The following is a 17,836-nucleotide window of genomic DNA, read 5'->3' as shown; positions in this document are numbered from 1 at the left end:
ATGGTTTCTGTTATTTTTCTACTAATTTGCAAAAATCATTTAAATATTCTTATTATGAGCCTTTTAAAGTTATTTGTGTTGTAAATATCTTCTTCAATGTCATAATGCATTTTTACACCTTTTCGATAGTTTATAAGAATAAATATTTTGTTTAATTGCTGTCATTTATCAAATTTCCTTTAACACTGGCATTTTTGTGTACTAGTTAAAAAAAGTTATTCCTACTTCAAAAAATCTTCAATATTCTACACTTTGTTTTAAGCACTTCATAGTTTTACCCTTCAAGTTCATGTTTATAATCCATGTGATATTGCTTTTTTTTTTTTAAAAAAATATGATTATCTGTTAAGTGCATTGTTAAAGTTTTAATTGCTTTACATATGAATACCTAATTGGCCCAGAACCACTGACTGAAGACATCATTCTTTCCACACTGCTCTGTACTGTTGATTTTATAATAAATCAAGTATCTATATTTATGTGTTGGTCTTTCTGGTTTTTCTTGTCTTTTTTTTTCTATCCTTCCCCCAATACCACACTGCCTCATATTATGTGTGTATAGTCACTGTGACCGAAATACCCAACAAGAACAACTTAAAGGAGGTAAAGTTTATTTTGGATCATGGTTCAGAATTTTAGTCCATGGTCAGCTGAATCCATGGCTGGGGGCCCGAGGTGAGGCAGACCCTCGTGGCAGAGGTGAGTGGTGGAAATATACTGCTCCGTTTGTGGCAGCCAGGAAGCAGGTGTGTTTGGGGTAAGAGGCCACAGGGAAGATGCACCTTTCCAGGGCATCTGCCAGCCACATCCCACCTGCCTACAGTTACCATCTGGTCCATTCCAACTAGGAGGGACTGATGAACTCACAGTTCTCACAATCTAATTATTTCCTCTGTGAACATTTGAGTATTAACACAGGGGCTTTTGGGTAACACCTCATATGCAAACAATAACACTATGTCTTTTTAAAAGAGATTATTTATTTCTTAAATTGACCAATAAAATTTGTATGTATTTATGGTACACAATATGTTTTGAAATATGTTACATTGTGAGATGTTTAAATCAGGCCAATAGATATATATACCTTACCTCATATGCTGCTTCTTCTTATTGTAAGAGCACTTAAAATTGACCATCTTAGCACTTTTCAGGAATACACCCCCCACAGGTAACAATGATGGTAACCATGTTGTGCTGCTTTGTAAATCTTGATATCTGGTAGAACAATTCATCCCTCCTGTGTTCTGCTCTTGTAACCTGTGTCAACTGAGGGCACTCAATTCATTGCTTGGGCTGTGATGATCTGCCCTTCTCCCCTGGCCACTTCAATCTTAAAAGCATAAAATGCTGAATCCCCCTCTCCTATTCATGGTCCTGCTGGATGGCTGGTAGTTGGACCATCAGTTCTTCATCCTTGTTGGACACCTGATGGTGATGCATCCTTGACCCCAGGACTTACTCAGAGCCACGCTCAGGGTTTTCCAGGAAGGCTCTTGTAAACTCTCAGGGAAACTAAGACAGGCTGCCACCTAGAATCTTCCAGCTTGTGTTCTGGGAACCTTGAACACTGTCCATAATGCCCTGAATAGTGAGGCTTGTGTTGCTATTTGATCCTTATATTAATCACCTTTTGCTTAAATTAACTTAGTGGAAATATTATTTCTTTCCATAATAAAGTGCTTCATTAATAATTAACACCAGTGCCCTGGTACTTTGGCCTGCCTTGCAAGTGAGCAGAGCAACCTTCAGGACCCTGCCCTGAAGAGCAGCCTTGAGGACCTTTGCCCTCAGGCATGGGGATGACATGCTCTAGCAGGTGGGAGTCAACACACATGGAAAGACCCAAGGAATGGGAGAGAGGCATGACAAGTTGCTATGCTGCACAGGCTTTAAAAGTCACTTAACACCATTACTTTCATCAATAAAATAACAATGTTTCTTTAATAATAATTCTTTCTGGGCATAGGTAGGAATATTTCCTTGAACTACTTATTATGTTTTTTCTGTCTTATACTTTCTTAGTGGCATCAATTATGTATAATCTCTCCTTTTATATCTATTATTTCTCTTTATTCTTTTAAACTATTTGTTCATTTCCACTTTATTTTGTTCACTGTGTGTGGTGTGTGTGTGTGTGTGTGTGTGTGTGAGTGTGTGTGTGTGTATGTGCTGGGGATTGTGTCTGGGGGTCTTTGCACATGCCAAACATGTACCACTGAGCCGCACTCCCAGCCCTTTCTGTTATTCATTTTGGGACAGATAGTGTCACGCTAAGTTGCCGAGGCAGGCCTTGAACTTGTGACCCTTCTGTCTCAGCCTCTGGGGTTACAAGGCTTGTAGGCCTGTACTACTGCACCCAGCCCACCCATGTTTTATGCAGTGCTTAGTCTTCTGAGTTTTGATTCCTTCATACTTAATTTTTTTTTTGACTTCCAACTGTTCATCTTTCATTTTTTGTTACTGTGTCTTCCCTGTTTTCATCTTTGCTTTAAATAATTCTTTTTTTTTCCCTTTTTCTGTTTTTAGTTTGGTTTGCGTTTACAGAAACACATTGGTTTTCCATTTTCTTTTGGGACCCAGCGACATTTTTCTGGTGAATTCTCCTTGTCCCTTGTTTGTTTTGCCTGCCCCTTCCCGTGTCCCCGTGCATCCTCTGTGTACAAAGCCCAGGCTTATTCCATTCTCGTTATTAATCTTTAAGTGAGGCGAGATCTTTCTGGACCAGATCTTTTCAACTTTGTGAGAACTGTCCAGTCAGTGTCCCAGGACAGTGGTGCCACCCCCCCCCCCCCACGGTTCTTAAGAAATTTCCTTATGGCACAAGCTTGTGGGTTTGAGTGGGTTCTTGGAATTTACCTTTCCACAGTGAAAGAGCTACAGTCGCATGGTGGCTGACCATCCAGGGTCCTTCTCGTACCCCATGCATCTGTGTATTCCCTGTTCAGCCCCCAACTCTGCTTCTCCTAGTGGCCAAACGTGATCCTGGATGCCCCTCCACCAGCCCCTTTCTCATTCAGACAGGCCTGTTGGAGTCCTCTCCAGGTTTGACTACTTGCTTTGAGAACAAAGCTTGAAGGGTTTTCGCTGAAATCAGCAGCCCCAGGTGGCTTCTCCTGGTATCTTCTCACATACCTCTTAGATTCTTGCTGACTTTCCTCACTTATTGAGGTCTGGGGTTACAGCATCTAACAGCTTCACCAATGATGGAATTTACACTTCAGTTTCTCATTTTTGTTGTTTTAAGGTGATTACTGAGGGAAGGAGGGAGCACAGTGTTTCTTTCCAGCTATCTTCAAGATAGAAGCTGATAGTTCATTGGAGGATTAGAGGAAAAGTCAATACAGCTTGTGCGATGATGGAAAATTTTCTATATATGTGCTGTCCAAGGTAGATAGCCAGTAGATATGTGACTACTGAGTGTTTGGAATGTGACTAGTGTGGTTAAGGAAATGACTTGAAAATTTAATTTGTTGAGTTAAAAAAAATAAATTTTATTTGTTTATTTTTAAAATTTTATTTGTTGAAATTGAATTCAAATACCTACACTCTAGTTCTTTAGGCTTCCCTAAAGACATATGTATTTAAAGGGCATATAATTTCCTAGATTTTATTTTTTTCTCTTGTCTATCCTATCTCTTCCCTGAGGCCAAGAATACAGAGTCCCAAATGCTTGGAGGAAAAAGGGAAAACACATAAGTTAATATCTCAAAAACCTTAGACCCATTTCTTGGTGTCCAATATTCCTTTTCAGATAGAACTGGAGGCCATAGAATAACTGGAAGCTGCGTTTTTGGATATAGATGCCTAGCTCTGTATAGTCTCAGCCATCATGTTTGGTACCTGAGGCAAATTCTAGTGCAAAAATCTTTGGAATATCAAACCAATTTTAAAGAAATTGAGATACTAAGATTAAAGGGGCACAACAAGATGGAGACAAGAAATGAAATCAAGTGTGTTCTTACTTTCAGGGAGCAGATGGCCCACAAATCCTGCATTGACCACTACCTATATTCCCAGTATCTTCTTGCAAGTTTTCGTTTTGTTCTACCTGGTTGGTCTTCTCAGTCTTGGAGAATGTGCCTTGTCCCTGCTTACCTACAGAACTTTTGCATATATTGTTTCCTGTGTCTGGAAATTCCCACCAGTACTCTACCATCTTTTACTTTAGTTCTATTTACTCTTCAGTTTGTGAACATCACTCCCTCAGGGAAGCCCTCCTTGATGCCTTAGTTTCTGTCAGTTGCCCCTTGATGAGGAAAGAGGGTTAGATACCAACATGGGAGGGTCATGATATTTTGGAGTTGGAGCCACAGCTAGGGGAATATCCAAGTCTCCTCCAAGAGCTCACAATACACCTGGAATGTGGTTCTGTCACCCTCCATCCTAAGATGTGTGGATGGATGATGTTGATTGTTTGTGCTAGAATGATGGATTCTGGTTTCAGAGTGGTCATGTAAAAGCAGAGCATAAAATTTCCTTTCTGTTTTGCGATAAAACCTAGCTACAAACATGTTCTACAAATCCTCCTCTGGTGTATCCGTGAGCATTCTAGGTGATTCGGAACTGGACTCAGTTTAACAAATGAATAAATATTTTCATTCATAGAACTCACAGAGATGAGATACCTTTTAAGACATAGGTATTTTCTGGAAATGCAGGGTGGAATAATAAAGAATCATGGAACAATCTTAACAAGTGAGAGAGGTAGTGCTTTTAGCAAATGTATAAGTTTATTTTTCAGGTTATTCTGGTGGCCTACAAAGTAATGTTCATTGTTTACCAATTTACTGCTTTGCTATTATGTGGAGATAGGGCTGAATGAACAGAAGGCAGGACATCGAAGAAAGGGAAAAATGAGAGGGGAAGATGGACTTAGGGTACAGTGAAGAAAGTCTCTCAGACCAATTTTCTCAATGTAAGAGAGCTTGTAAGAGCAATTTCTCCCTTTCAGAACTACTCTGATTATGCTGAGCCAGTTTAATGTCACATTAATGTCTAGGCCATTTTGTTCTCTTGTCTGCAATGCTCCTAGAATTACCCACCCACAAAGGTGAACAAGTGATCAAATAACATGACTTCTCTGAGTTTCACAGTATAGTTGAAGTGAGTTGTTCATTAACAACTGTGTGAAAGGCCAACTGTTACTCTCTAATTGGAGTTAACTCATCTAGATCTGGAGAAAACAGACTCGTCAGAGAAGGTAGCAAGGATCATAGGTGAAAGGCGAGTGACTCACACGTGATGGAGATTCAACCAAGAGATTTATTGGGGGGCTGCCTAAAAGGGAAGAAAAGGAGAGGCAGAGAGCAGAGAGGGAGAGGCAGAGGGTAGAGAGAGGAGAGAAAGAAGAGGAAGAGGGCAGAGAGCGAGAGCTTGCAAGCTTCAGCTTAAAAAGGGTTGTGTAGGCAACATGGTGGGTGCAGATTGCAGGGTGACTCAGGAAAGGGGAGTGGACACTGTGTCCTACCACGATTGGTGGAGAAAACTTTTGAATTTGGCGCTTTTTGGCTTGGCGCCCTTCAGAGAGGAGAGGGAGGGGTAAAGGATTCTGTGATGTTCTCGGCAAACGGAAACTGAACTTCAGGGAGGAGTCTCCCACACACCCAACAATAGGCCATTTCCAAAGGCCTGAGTAAAAGTAAGATAATTTTCTCTGTAGACTCAATTTAAATAAAAATTTCTTAGACTTTATTTATGCAATAATTTATATTAACTTACCAGAAACAGATCCACAAAAAAGATCCCAAAGGTCAATAGAATCAACTGTGATGGCAAAATTCTCCACTCTTTCATGTGGATTGCAAGAGAGAAAAAAGCAGAAATAGCAGGGCTACTTGATTTCAAGATGAGAACTTGGTCTCAGACTTCTCAAAAATGACTAATATGAATTAGTCATGTAACTGTTTCAAAAGCCTGAAAAAAAATTAAATTCAGATGAAGTCATTATGCAGGCTCACCAGCCTTCTGAGAGTTTAGGCCTGAGGCTAATAAAATTAAAGTGGACCTTATTTGTATTTAATCAACAAATGAATTAATTAGTTCCTTAAAAAGCTTCAAAATTGTCATGCTTAACTATCCTTGCTCGGTTGGAATTGGAGAGGCTATTTTGTGAGTGAATCACAGTCAGTATCCTGTGAAAATGGAAAATGATATCATAAAATGTGCATGTCTTTGTGTCTCTTCCCATTTCTCTGCCTGAGCACTTACCGCTCTGTATTTTTCAGTAATGGATACACATTCCTATAACTAAGTGTGACTTTCAATTTGACTGATCTGTGACCCCCTTAGCCAAAAGGCAAAAAGGGAGACAGAAAAGAGACTCCACGCTGATGGTCTCGAAGTTCTGGGTGAAGGCTCACAATCTCACAGGAGGGCAGGGGTCTCCCAGAAATAAGAACTCAGTCATTTTTTTGTCACGACACATTGTTACTCACTTGGTCGTAAGACAGTGTTGTCCATTCACACCCAGTTGTGTTAGAATGGGAATATGTTGCTGAGAGACCAAAGAGGACACTCAGAGGTGGGATATAATATATAAGGTCTACCGAGAAATGTTTTGGGGGCACATCCAGATGCAATGGGGTGGACAGGTGCTTCACCAGAAAATCCAGGGGTGATGGGCATGACAGGTACTTTACCAAAAGGCCCAGGGGCAATGGGCCGCCTAGGTTGACCTCCATTTCCTGCAGTGCCTCTGGTGCTTCACCAGAAAGTAGCACCTCATTCCTGTGTGGTGCTTTGTCCAGGGCCAGTTGCTTGGATGAGCTCCTCCCTCTCCTCAGGGCTCTGGTCTCCACCAGCTACCACAGGAAGAGTGTGTGTGTGTGTGTGTGTGTGTGTGTGTGTGTGTGTGTGGAAGGGGTGGTTATAGGTTAGGCTACAGAAGCAGAATCAGCTTTGACCCATTGTATGACCAATGCCCCAAGGAACGTGGATACATGCAAGAAAACTGCTCTTGACAGATACCACTTTTCAGCATACAGGAGGGAAAGCCAGTGTCCTTCAAGAAAATATGTATCTGAAGATTTTGTCCTGGACTCTCCCTCACTGTTCCCTTAACCAGGGTAGATTCTTGGAAACAGAAAAAGGCTTTCATGAGCATGGTGTCTTACCATCCTCCTTTTCCTGTTTGTATTCCTTTAATGTCTTTCATTTGCTTAATTGTTCTGGCTAGAGTTTGAGGACTGTGTTGAATAGAAGTGGTGAAAGAGGGCATCCCTGTCTTGTCCTATTTTTAGAGGGAATGTTTCAGTTTTTCTCCATTTAGAATGATGTTGGCCTTGGGCTTAACATTTTTTACAATGTTGAGGCATGTTTTTACAATGTTGAGGCATGTTTTCACTATCTCTAGTTTTTTAGATTTTTGAAATGAATAGATGCTGTATTTTGTCAAATGCATTTTCTGCATCTATTGAGATAATCATGTGATTCTTTTCCTCATTGACGTGGTGAAACACATTTATTGATTTCTGTATGTTGAACCAACCTTGCATCCCTGGGATGAACCCCACTTGATTATGGTGCACTATCTTTATAATGTGTTTTTTAATGCAATTTGCCAGTATTTACTAGGAATTTTTTTCTCTATGTTAATTAGGGATAGTGGTCTGAAGTTTTCTTTCCTTGATGTGTCTTTGGTTTTGGAATCAAGGTGATACTAGCTTCATAGAATGAGTTTGGAAGGGTTTCTTCCTTTTCTGTTTCATGGAATAGTTTGATGAGGAATAGTTTGAGGTCTGGTAGAACTCAGATGAGAAATCGTCTTGTCCTGGGCTTTTCTTTCTAGGTAGGCTTTTGATGACATTTTAAATTTCATCGCTTGAAATTGGTCTCTTTAAATTTTCTCTGTCCTCCTGGTTCAATTTGGGTAGATCATAGTTCTCTAGAAATCTGTTAATACCTTCAAAATTTTCTATTTTATTAAAATATAGGTTTTCAAAATAGTTTCTGATTATCCTCTGTATTCCATTGGTGTCTGTGGTGACATTTCCTTTTTCATTCTGAATTTTAGAAATTTTTTCCTTCTTTCTCTTGGTTAACTTGCCTAAGGGTTTATCAGTTTTATTGATTTTTTTCAAAGAATCAACTTTGTGCTTCACTGATTTTTTGAAAGTTTTTGGTTTCAATTTTATTGGTTTTGGCTCTGATTTTAATTATTTCCTGTCTTCTACTGCTTTCGGTGTTGCTTTGTTCTTCTTTCTTTAGAGTATTGAGATGTAATGTTAGTTTATTTATTTGGTGACTTTCTATTCTTTTAATGAATGAGCTCAATCTTTTGAACTTTCCTCTTAGATCTGCCTTCATAGTGTCCTAGGGATTTTCATACGTGTGTTGCTATTCTCATTTATCTCTACTTATATTTTATTTTATCCCTGACTAATTCTGCTATCCATTAATCATTCGGTAGCATATTATTTAGTCTTCGGGTGGTAGAGTAGTTTTTATTTCTTGTTATATCATTGATTTATAATTTCATTCCATTATAATCTGATAGAATGCAAGACATCTCTATTTTTTTGTTGTTGCTTTTTGCTAAGCTTTGTTTTGTGGCCTAAGATGTGATCTATTTTAGAAAATGATTCATGTGCTGCTGAGAGGAAAGTGTATTCAGTCACTGACAGAAGAAATATTCCATATATGTCTGTTAAGTCTAGATTATTAATTATATTTTTAAATTCTATATCTTCTTTGTTTAATTTTTGTTTGGATGATCTATCTATTGATAAAAGAGGCATGTTAAAGTCACCCAGTATTATTGTGTTGTGGTCTATTTGATTCTTGAAATTGAGAAGGGTTTGTTTGATGTACATAGATGCTCCATTATTTGGGGCATAGATATTTATGATTATTATATCTCATTTATATATAATTCCCTTACACAGTATGAAACAACCTTCTTGGCCCCTTCTGATTCATTTGGTTTAAAGTCCACTTTTTCTGATATGAGGATAGAAACTCCTGCTTATTTATGTAATCCATATGAATGATATGATTTTTACCATCCTTTTACCCTCAGTCTGTGGATATCTTTGCCTATGAGGTGAATTTCTTGGAGACAGCATATTGTTAGGTCTTGTTTTTAAATCAAGTCTACTAGTCTGTGTCTTTTGATTGATGAGTTTAAGCCATTTACATTCAATGTTATTGAGAAATAACTTTTATTCCCTATCATTTTGGTTTATTTGTAGTTTTTAACTTGAATTACTTTATCCTTTGATTGACTATTCTTTTAATGTAGTTCCTCCCTTTGCTGTTTTCATTTCTTCTTCATGAAATATTTTATTGAGTACGTTTTTTGTTTGTTTGTTTTTGGTATCAGGGATTGAACCCAGGGGCACTTAACTGTTATGGTGAGATTGCAATAAATCATTGAGTCAATCTTAAATCAGGATATGGAATCTTATTGACCAGTTGGTGGTCTGGATCCACCAAGGGGTAGGCTGCAAGTATACAGCCTTCGACCCCCACCTGGGGCTTTATAGTCCAAAACCATATTAATCATAAGTGGCTGTTGCTAGATTCAAAGCCATAAACAAAAGTCATGAGATCTAAAATCATAAGCAGAAGGGGGGAGTGGCTCAAAATGTCCCTAGTTGAGGACAAGTTAAAGAATAATTACTAACATCTAGACAGTCAATCTCTAACAGGGTACATTGTCCAAGAAAAATGGGAACTGAAGAGAGAAGAATCTTATATTGTGTAAGAATTGCTATTTTGTGTTGCCAAACATGCTATGCTAAGCAACTGTTGATAGGCACTGTTGATAGGCACAGCTTTTCCCATGGGAGAAGCATTTCTTATATGACTTGGGGTCTCAGGGAAAAATGGAGTCTGTTTGGTCATTGCCCATATAGCTTGGCCCATAACATAACCACTGAGCCACATCCTCAGCCCTTTTAGTTTTTTTTTTTTTTTTTTTGAGACAGGGCCTTGCTAAGGGCTTTGCTAAGTTGCTAATGCTAGCTCTGAACTTGTGATCCTCCTGCCTCAGCCTTCCAAGCTGCTGGGAAAACAGGCATGCAACACCATGCCTAGTGTGAGTATGTTTTGTACTGAAGGTTTTCTACTTGTGAATTCTTTCAACTTGTTTATTGTGGAAGGTTTTTATTTCATTATGAAATCTGAAGCTTAATTTTGCAAGATATAGTATTCTTGGTTGGCATCCTTTTTTTTTTCAGGATTTATTATATATTACTCCAAAATCTCTTAGCTTTTAGGGTATGGGTTGAGAAATTAGCTGAGATCCAGATTGGTTTCCCTCTAAATGTGACCTGTCATTTTTTTTCTGTAAAATTTTATCCTTATTCTGTATTGGGCATTTTCATAATGATGTGCATTGGTGTAGATCTGTTGTAATTTTGTGTTTTTGGAGTTTTGTAAGCCTCCTGTATTTGATTTTACATTTCATTCTTAAGGTCTCAAAAATTTTTTGATATTATTTCATTGAAAAGATAGTGCATTTCTTTAGTTTGTATCTCAGAGCCTTCATCTATCCCAATAAATCTTAAATTTGGTCTTTTTATGTTATATCTCATAATTCTTGAAATTTCTGTTCATGTTCTCTTAACATGTTTTCTCCTTAGTCAGCTTTATTTTACAAATTATACATTTTGTCTTTGTTGCCTGAAACTCAAAGGGTCTAGTCTTTCAATGATGCTTTCCATTGAGTTTTTAATTTGCTTTATGGATTCCTTCATTTTGAGAATTTCTGATTGATTTTTCTTCACGATTTCTATCTTCTTACTGAAGTGATCTTTCACCTTTTGGATTTAGCTCTGATTTCACTCCTTACATCATTTTTTTTTATCTTGCAGATCAGTTTAACCATGAACTTTCTAATTTCCTTCTCTGATTTTTCCTCCACTGTGATGTCATTGGATTGTTAATGAGGTATCTTGATTTGTTTGGGATGGCTTGTTCCCTTGCTTTTTCATGCTGTTTGTTTGTCTACCTACTTATCAGTGAGAATCTGAGGTGACAGAGCTTCTACCCTATGTATTTATGGTATTCCTGAAGGTTTCTTGTCCCTAACATTTTAGGGGGAGACAAATAATAACAACAACCAATGTAAACAATATTCAGCATTAAACTAAATACTTAGCTCCTATTTTGGCATCTACAGTGTTAATTGGCATTATAAACACTGGTAGAAAATTGCCACAAAAATTGGTAGCAGTATGAGCATCAGTAGGAGATGGGGTAGGCTGGAGGGTGTCATCTACTCCACTCACAGCTAAGGGTCACTGTAGAGTTCCCAGAGGCAGAGCTCCCAGAGGCTGGGTTTGGGTCTAGCTATACTTTTTGTGCTTTGTGGAATGATGTTTGGTGAAGTTTTAAATTAAGATATCTCAAGAGCCTGGCTTCTTCCAGTCTGCACTGGGCATCTGTATCATTTGCATCTCTGCTGCATTCTGCTTGAATGGCAGAGGAGCCAGTCCTTCACTCTCCTTTGCCATCCATGGTTCTCTGAGCTTTGGCCACCTGGGCTCAGTCCCGCAGTGCACATTCATTCTCCCTGCCCCTCATGCAAGAGTGAGAGACACCCAGGATTCTTGGGTCTGAATGTCTTGAATTCCCCTAACTACAGCACTTTCCATGCCTGAATTGTACCTGTATTTTAGTCACACTTTGGGACATAAGGCAAGTCTTTTCCAGGCCAGGTTTTCAGATCCTGCTGGAATTACACAGGTCTGGATGCCTGGGTTTGGACCCACTCCTGCCAGCCACTGGGAGATGAACAGTGTTCCCCTCATAGTAAAACAAAATATAGTTCACCCACTGGATCAGCTTGACAATATTCCTGATCACTGACTCTCTGCTTCACGACTCACTTTGGTGCCACCTGGAATGTTGACTCTCTTAATCTCTCTCTCCATCGGACCTGCCTGTGGTGGGTCCACATCAGCAGCCAATGGTGCTGATGGTGGGTTTTTTCTTTCTTTTATTTTTAAAATTTTATTTTATCCAAACTTCTGTGTCCCTAGGACATTCTGAGAGTTAGTAGAGTCCAGTATTAAATCCTAGTAGAATTTCTTTCCTTTTTTTTACTGATCTCAAAGAGAAGCTCTTTGTCCTCTTTCCTGGTCCTGTGCCATGGAGCAGTTTGGAAGTAACCTTCTCTACTCCTCCATCTTAGAACTTCTCCATTTCTAATTGAATAATCTAATTGAATACTTAGATTATGAAAATTCCACATAATTACATTTACATTGCATAGCTTCCTCTTCCTAATCAACAAAGTTCTCAAAATAACCTGTTTTGTTTCACTCTACCTTCTAGCATTATTATCATTCAAGGATATGCATATACATTTTTTTTAAATAAAAGTTTTATATTACTCTTTCACAACAGGGGCTACTTTGACCTCAAGAACCTTTGCATAGTTTAAGGTGTGAACTTGCCTGTCCCCATCTTACAGACCTCCTGGGTCTGTAAAATAAAAAGCTTCTCAAGGGGTTGGGGATGTGGTTCAAGTGGTAGTGTGCTTACCTAGTATGCGTGAAGCACTGGGTTCGATTCTCAGCACCACATAAAAATAAAATAAAGATATTGTGTCCACCTAAAACTAAAAAATAAATATTAAAAAAAGCTTCTCAAATAAGAAGCTTTTGAGCACAACTTAGTGTCCCCCTATCTTTCTCCCCATCTTAATCTATGGATTTTTCAGGATCTTAGAACATTTGAAACAGAGGAAAAGTTGTGTGATAACCTCTGAACGTGAAGGTAGGAGGTCAACATGGACACTTGGAAACAAGGGAAGGAAGACCCAGGGCAGGTGGAGCTTCAGGAGTGCTGGGTTAACATGAGAAAATTAATTGGAGCAAAAAAAAAAAAAATAGTGTGTGTTGCGGGGAATGGAGGGGTTAAGGTTTGTGCCCGGAAAGGCTGATCTGATCATTTTATGGTGCAGTTTCTCAGGTTTCCTTAAGTACGTTTTCCTTTTTGGAGTCAGGAAAAGTTTGTCTTGTTTCTCAGCAGGCTGTTTGCTTTCTCTAAATATCTAAAATAAAATTATTTTAAAAGAAAGCAGAACTTTTTATTCCACAGAACTAATTGTCTTTGCACACTGGGAGAGCTCACATCTAACATTTTAGTATAAAAAGACATGGGCATGGGCTGGGGATGTGGCTCAAGCGGTAGCGCGCTCACCTGGCATGCGTGCGACCCGGGTTCGATCCTCAGCACCACATACAAAACAAAAGATGTTGTATCTGCCGATAACTAAAAAATACATATTAAAAAATTCAAAAAAAAAAAAACGACATGGGCAGGAAAGTAAATACAGGTATCAGATACTCCCTGGTTTTGAGAGGGGGGGACTCTCTGAGAACAGAAAAACACAGTTCACTGAAGGGGAGGGTAGAAGGTGCCACTCTGGGAAGACTGGAACAGAAAAGGTTAAGAAAGAGTCTCTTAAGACAAAACCCTTATTTATGATTTTATTGAAATTGTCCTAATTATCTTCATCTGAGTACAGATGAATAAAGCTATGTGTAAAAGGTTTACAGCTCTTGCCTTTACTAAACTTCCACACCTAGGTGAGAGCAATGAAGTACTCCATGATAGTCTTAGCTTTTTTGCATTCTTTCAAAATGAACCTTTGCCTTTTTTACTTTCCTTTCTCAAAACATAGTCTTTCTCAGCTCTACTCACCACGGTTGAATCATGATACGATGGACAACTGTAATATTCATTTCCCTTCACTAAAGTTTCATGTAGAAGACCCGTTGATATTTTATTTTCCTATGTTCAATGCTGCAGGATAGAAATTTGCAGTATTGGTCATCAAAATAGCATAGGTATGGAAGTCCATAGAAGAAATCTATAGATTTCTTCATCTAGTTAGTGAATCTCATTTTGTTCTTTATAAGATGTGATGCTACTGAAGAGTTGCTGGCTGATCTGATCACATGGTGGCTTATAAGATTTAAAGGTGACCAACTGTGCAGCAATACTGCTGCCTTCGAAAACAAGTTCAGGGGAAGCAGACTCAAGGATTTCTCTCAAGCTACCATTGACTTATTTCCCATTAGAATATACAAAAATATATGTAAAACTTCTTATGTGGCAAAATGATATTCAAAAATGGTAGCTGATTATTGGTTTACTGAACGTCGTTGACAGAATGACCATGATATTTAGGGATTATGATTGTGTTATCTGAAACCAAGAGAAGATGAACATCTTGGTTTTTGATATGAGTTTTCTAGTGAGAAATGGTAGGGCTAAAAGCACTAGTACTTACTTAAAAATACCACTTTGAAATTCCTCAGGAATTTTCAGGCCAGGTGCAGTGGCACATGCCTATAATCCTGATGGCTCAGGAGGCTGAGGCAGGAAGATCTTGAGTTCAAAGCCAGCCTCTGCAAAAGCAAGGTGCTAAGCAACTCAGTGAGACCCTGTCTCTAAATAAAGTACAAAATAGGGCTGTGGATGTGGCTCAGTGGCAGAGTGCCCCTGAGATCAATCCCCGGTAACAACATCTCCCCGCTACATTCCCCCCACAAATTTTTACAATGATGTTTTCTTATTTGCAAATGTTTAGGGCATCACACATTAGAAAGGGACCAGCCTTTGTTTCCCAGATGTGCAGCCACTCAGAGCATGACAGCTTCCCCAGTTTAAGCAGGTTCCCCTTCCCTTCATGGGATTGGAAATTCACTTAACTCAAACACTTCAGACTCAGCAAGGGGGAAGCAGTGAATTAAGGAAAAAAATAATAATGAAAGTATTTTACTGTGGTTAGCTCAACTGAGGTGAGCCATTCTGGAGAGAGTGGTCCAGTTATGAAGTATCCAATGTGATTAATAAAAATACTTGTAGCTTTGTGATTTATTTAAATAACATTTTTGAACTTTTTATATTAAGATAATTTTAGTCTTATAAGAATGTTCTAAAAATTATACGAAAAATTTCCATGTACCCTTCACCCAGATTTTCCAAATGTCAGTATTTTACCAAAGTCTATACAATGATCTAATCAAGAAATTTACTTTGATTTAACTCTACTTATTCATTCTCAGATCTTACTTAAATTTGCTGTTGTTCTCCCGAGTGTCCTTTTTCAGGTCCGGGATTCAGTTCAGGTTGGCATCTCTTTAGTTGTTGGATAATGACTTTTAAAATTTGCTTTACCACCTACCTTCTTAAAATGAATTAGGAAGTTTGATTATATGATGTTATAATTACAAGACTAGCTCAGCAAAAAATGTCCAAGTCTGGTATTTGATTGTGAATTCAAATCATTGTTTTGATGTATTTATTTTTGGTAGAATATAAAGTAAAAAGGTCAGAATTTTCCCAGGCACATTTACTTCTCACCCATTTTAAGCGGGAAGTGTTATTATGGTCTTAGAAATATTTTGCTAGGCTAGCTCTTTCCCTGGTCAACTGGGTCAGAAGCCAAGTTAGAACTGCCTCCTATTTTTAAACTGTCTTGACATGAGTTCCAATACTATTACTGACTCTCAATTTTATTCAAAATTATCCTTTGGATTATCCCTTTAAAGAAGGGTTATCCTTTAAAAAGCTTCTTGCCTGAAAATAATTAAAATATCAATGGTTAAAATTATCACCCTAAGATGATGCAATTGTAATTTTAGGGGGGTTGTAAATTGTGTGAATAATATTTGACTCTTGCTATACTAAGAAATACAAGAATGGCCTATTCACAAAAGAACTTATGCTTATATTGAATAAGTAGCACATATTTTGAACTGACATAATTTTACTAGGATTTAAGTTATGATTTTTGGACTTTATGATGGTGTGAAGGTAATATGCATTCAGTAGAAACTGTACTTACAATTTTGATTTTTGATCTTTTTCTGATCTTGCAATATGCTCTACAACATTCTCTTGTGGTGCTGGGAAGCGGCAGTGAGCCTCACCCGTAGCCAGGCAGGTGATCTCTAGGGGAAACAACTGATAACTCTTCAGAGCACTGTGTTGCTCAGTTATGATGTTCAGTAGGTTAGGTGTATTAAAAGCATTTTCATCCTTGCGCAGGGAGCATGCTAATCTTCTCTGTATTATTCCAATTTTAATTGAAATTCATTCTGCTGTCATGTATAACACATTGGAATAAATATTTTTTTAAAAAGTGTTTTCATCTACAGTATTTTCCATTTATGATGGGTTTGACAGGACAAAACATTATAAGTTGAGCATCTGTTTATTATATCCTTAAATTTATTATAAGGAATTAGCTAGCTCACAGGATTATGAAGGCTAATTCTCAAGATTTGCAATTGCAAGCTGGAAAAGAAGAGAGTTAGCACACATGAGGTTTAAGAACAACCAATGTTCCAGTCCAAGTGTGAGGGCCAGAGAAGTTCAAGGTCCCAGCTCAAACAGGCAGGAAGAATTTCTTCTCATTCACCTTTTTAGTTCCATGTGAACCTTCAAATGATTTGAGAAAACCCACCCACATTAGGGAGGGTGATCTCTTTTACCCAGTTTACCACCTAATGTTAATCTGATCCAGAAACACCTCATACAACCCAGAATGATGTTCCAGTAAATGTGTAGGCACCCTATAGTCCAGTCAAGTTGATATATAAGATTAATCATCACAGAGTGGTATGGGAGTATGAGACCGATGTGCGATGGTGAACTTGACCTGACACATAAAGAGTGGGCAGTATTGGAATAGGGGTCGTGGCACCTGGATGAGATGTGATTAAGTCAAGATTGAAAAGATAAACAGCGGCAGCAAAAATCTGGAGACTAAGGCTTAAGATCAGATAGGGCAGTGCCACCACCATGGAGAAACTGCAATTTTAGAAAGCTGAACTGAAGCATGATGCCACCCTTTGATGGGAAATTGAACGTATTGTTTGGATTTTTTTTCCCAACAACCTGAAAAGAGTGATGATTTTGAAAATGAACCTGGTGGTAATATCAATGTAAATCTGAGTGGATTGAGGAATGAAAACTGGTTAGGGGACAACTATAAAAATAATTCAGGCAAGAAATGATAGCTTAGAAGAGAAAAAAGTGACTAAGGAGAAAAAGGACAAATTCAAGGAATATTACTGCCACTTGGTGGCTGATGGAATAATGGAGATGAAGAAAAGAAAGGAGCCAAATATTTTAGTTACTTATTATTGCTCACTATGCCTTAGGGGAAGTGCTACAAATTTAATCTGAATTATGCACAATAACCCTTGTCAAGCATCCTGTTTGTGTGTAGACTTTGTTAAACCGGTTAAGCACATTTCTGTCCAAAATATTCTCCAGTGTTAGTTTTCAGCCTATGGATTTATTTGTAGTTGCATGCATAGGCCAGCTTCTCCCATAATTTTTTTTTTTTTTTGCTACCATGCAGACCTGCAGTTTGTTTCCTTCAAAAACCTGAAAAGTTACTTATTTTTCAAAATTCACTATGGACATTATTTTTTTCTGGGATCCCTTTCCCATATCTTTCAGGCCAGCTAAGTTGTGATGGGCCCTTGCCTTACTGGCTGTATTATGGATAATTTTAAAAAAGAGGGTTGGGGAGCTGAGCTTTTCATGTGTGTTCTCAAGTTTTAATAGTGTCTGGTAAAGTCAGACTGGTTTAGATGAATTAGTAATGTTGATGAGTCAAAGATTGAATGAATGAGTGTGTTTATCAGTGTTTACTCCACTACTTTTCTGTTAAATGATTTAGTGAAGGATTTAATCTCTATACTTCTATGTCCTCTTTATAAAACAGGGAAAATTCATCTGAATTGAGGGGTTGATGTAAGGGTTATTTGACTCTTAATTTTATGTCAGTGCAGCTAGTAAATGCAAAATATGAGACAAAATATGGGCAAAAAAATTCTGTTAAATGATTTTGATTGCTTAA

At 38.1% G+C, this 17,836-nt stretch overlaps 1 non-coding gene across 1 annotated transcript; it reads right to left on the bottom strand.

Annotated features, from left to right (window-relative positions):
• Nucleotides 1-15,967: 15,967 nt before the first annotated feature.
• Nucleotides 15,968-16,075, bottom strand: LOC125618585. Its single transcript, XR_007349924.1, has one exon. It is a non-coding gene; the product is annotated as a U6 spliceosomal RNA (small nuclear RNA).
• Between the last annotated feature and the right edge of the window lie 1,761 nt (nt 16,076-17,836).

Source organism: Marmota marmota, unplaced genomic scaffold (assembly GCF_001458135.2).
Source record: "Marmota marmota marmota unplaced genomic scaffold, marMar, whole genome shotgun sequence".
NCBI classification, from domain to species: Eukaryota; Metazoa; Chordata; class Mammalia; order Rodentia; family Sciuridae; genus Marmota; species Marmota marmota.
This window is presented reverse-complemented; position numbering and strand designations above follow the sequence as displayed.